Here is a 3,366-nt window from a genome sequence, read left to right as displayed (position 1 = left end):
CACATTAATTCAAATGGTTCAGACCAGACAGGAGGATGAATGATTGGAGCTGATACAAGTGCATTTTTTAGAAATTCAAAGGATTCCAAGCACTCATGAGTAAATTCAAATTTGGTATCCTTTGCCAAAAGATTAGTCAGTGGACGTGCTACTTTGCTAAAGTTGGCAATAAACCTTCTATAGAATCCAGCATGACCTAAAAATGAACGTATTTCTTTCACAGATTTAGGTGGTGGAAGACTTGAAATTAGATCTATTTTGGCCTTGTCCACTTCAATCCCCTTTTTAGAAATGACATGGCCAAGAACTATTCCCTGTTTGACTATAAACTGACATTTTTCCCAGTTGAGAACTAGGTGCTTCTCCTTACATTGTTCTAGAACTAATTGCAGGTGATTCAGACACTCGGAGAAGGTTAGACCAAAAACAGAAAAGTCATCCATAAAAATTTCTAGAAATCATTCTATCATATCTGAAAACATGCTAATCATGCATCTCTGAAAGGTTGCCGGTGCATTACATAGTCCAAAGGGCATTCGTCTATAGGCAAAAGTACCAAATGGACAGGTGAATGTAGTCTTTTCTTGATCTTCAGCGGCTATGGGGATCTGGTTGTAACCGGAGTATCCATCAAGAAAACAGTAAAACTCTTGTCCGGCTAGTCTTTCCAACATTTGATCAATAAATGGCAAAGGAAAGTGATCTTTCCTTGTCGCAGCATTCAACTTTCTATAGTCTATACAGACCCTCCATTCCGTTTGGGTCCTAGTTGGGATAAGTTCGTTTGCATCATTTTGGACCACTGTTACCCCAGATTTCTTGGATACTACTTGAATTGGGCTTACCCAAGAGCTATCAGAAATAGGATAAATTATTCCACTATCTAGGAGTTTCAGAATCTCTTTTTTAACTACATCCTTCATAACTGGATTAAGCCTTCTTTGGGCTTCTCTTGTTGGTTTAGCCTCTTCCTCTAAGTATATTCTATGTTGAACTATAGAAGGGCTTATTCCTTTGATATCTGCTATGGTCCAACCTATTGCTTCCTGATTTGCTTTTAGAACTGACACTAACTCCTCCTCTTGCTTGGGATCTAGGTCTGATGCAATAATTACAGGCAAAGTTTCTTTGGGTCCTAGATATGCATACTTGAGATATTCTGGGAGGGGTTTCAGTTCTAAAATGGGTGCTTCCTCTATCGATGGTTTAGGTGATGGTTTCACCATCTCAATGATTGGTTCAGTAAGAAGTGTCGATTCCTGATTAATCTGATTTTCTTTAAGTATTTCATTGACATCCTCAGACTCATGGATTAACCAGGGGTTAGACTCTAGGTCGACTTCATCATCACTAATGTCAATGGATTCATAAATACCATCTTGGACTACATTGACATCAGCATGAGAAGAGGATTCCTGTTCTAAGTTAAAAACATTAAGATCAATGGTCATATTCCCAAAGGATAACTTCATTAGACCATTTCGACAATTGATTTCAGCATTGGCCGTAGCTAAGAATGGTCTTCCTAAAATGACAGGTATATGTCCTTTAGGATTCGCAACTGGCTCAGTCTCTAAAATAATAAAATCTATAGGAAAAATAAAATTTTCAACCTTTATCAGAACATCCTCGACCATTCCCTTAGGGATCCTGAGAGATCTATCGGCTAACTGTAATGTGATCCCAGTAGGTTGAAGTTTTTCTAATCCTAGTTGTTCATACACCGAATATGGAAGGATATTCACACTAGCTCCTAGATCTAGCAAGGCCTTTTTTATATTGGTTTCTCCAATAACACAAGAAATTGTTGGAGCTCCAGGGTCCTTATATTTAATTGACACATGGCTAGATAGGTATGAACTGACACTTGCAGCCAAAAATGCTTTCTTTGGTACATTAGTGGTCCTTTTCCTAGTGCAAAGATCTTTTAAAAATTTGGCATAAGTTGGAACCTGATGGATTATATCTAAAAGAGGAATATTAACTTGGACTTGTTTAAATACCTCTAAAATTTTGTCTAAATGTTCAGATTTATTGGATTTCAGTCTGTTTGGAAAAGGAGCTCTAGGACTTTTAAGTACTGGACTAGGTGAATTTTCAGTTTCTGGTGCTTGAGGTTGAAAGGTAGTAGTTTTAGAAGGTGACTCGGCAGATGAGTCATCTATATCATCAAGTGCAACTACCTTATTGTCTATTTATTTTCCTGATCTTAAGGTATGAATGGCATTTACACCATTAACTTGGTTTCCTTGTTGGAGTCGTGGACCATTTTGGTTCCTAGGATTTGGCTCATGTTGGCTAGGTAACCTACCATATTCTCGTTCACTAATGATCGAAGCCAGCTGACTTACTTGCATTTCCAGACGGGCTATAGCTTGGGTGTTATTATTTATGAGTTGACCCGTAGTTTGCATAAAGCTGGTATGTGTTTTCATCATGGCTTCTAGGCTTTTCTCTAAAGAGGTAATTTTCTTGTCATTATCATGGAAGCCTGGCGGGTTGTTCATCACTGGGTTGGACCTTAGATTTTGCTGATTGAAATTTGGATTACCTACATTAGGATTCTGGGACCATGAGAAATTCGGGTGATTCCTCCAACCTGGGTTATATGTGGGTGCATAAGGATTGTTCAATGGTCCTTGATAGGTGGCATTCACCTGTGCACACTCATTCGAGTAGGAACATTCTTCTAAGACATGGTCTAGTGCATTGCACCCTTTACACATGGGTGCAGATATTTGATTTACATTGGCTGGTCTCTGTAATTCTAAGGCTTCCAATCTACGTGTTAAGGTTGCAATCTTGGCCTCTGATGCTAGGATTGGTTGAATTTGATGCATTCCTCCTCTTGAAGGTGTAGTTTTATCAGGTTCCCTAGTTGTTTTCCACTGTAAATTTTTCTCGGCTAGGTCTTCTAAGAATTGCCAAGCTTCAGTAGTTTCTTTGTCCATAAATTGGCCTTGGCACATGGACTCTAGCATGATTTTTGAGTTTGAATCTAACCCCTCATAGATGATCTGGCATAGTCTTCAAGTTTCTATTCCATGGTGTGGGCATTGGGTCAAAAGATTCTTGAAACGATCAAAGTACTTCCAAAATGATTCACCAGCTAGTTGGTAAAATTGATTTATTTCATTCCTAATCCTAGCTGTTTTATGATGGGGAAAATACTTTTTTAAAAATGTTCTCACAAAGCCCTCCCAGGTAGTGACAGAATAGTTTGGCAGACTATAAAGCCACTTCTTAGCATTGTCCTTAAGGGCAAAGTTGATTAATCTAAGTTTGACCTCATCCTCTGTTAATTGCAGTTTCATAGTTGCACATACCTCCTCAAATTCTCTAATAAATATATAAGCATCCTCTAAT

At 38.4% G+C, this 3,366-nt stretch overlaps 1 non-coding gene across 1 annotated transcript; it reads left to right on the top strand.

The window, feature by feature from the left end:
- Positions 1-3,039: 3,039 nt before the first annotated feature.
- Positions 3,040-3,146, top strand: LOC140856762 (small nucleolar RNA R71). The gene has a single exon (XR_012140365.1). It is a non-coding gene; the product is annotated as a small nucleolar RNA R71 (small nucleolar RNA).
- The last annotated feature ends 220 nt before the right edge of the window (positions 3,147-3,366 follow it).

Source organism: Elaeis guineensis, chromosome 3 (assembly GCF_000442705.2).
Source record: "Elaeis guineensis isolate ETL-2024a chromosome 3, EG11, whole genome shotgun sequence".
Taxonomy (NCBI): domain Eukaryota; kingdom Viridiplantae; phylum Streptophyta; class Magnoliopsida; order Arecales; family Arecaceae; genus Elaeis; species Elaeis guineensis.
This window is presented reverse-complemented; position numbering and strand designations above follow the sequence as displayed.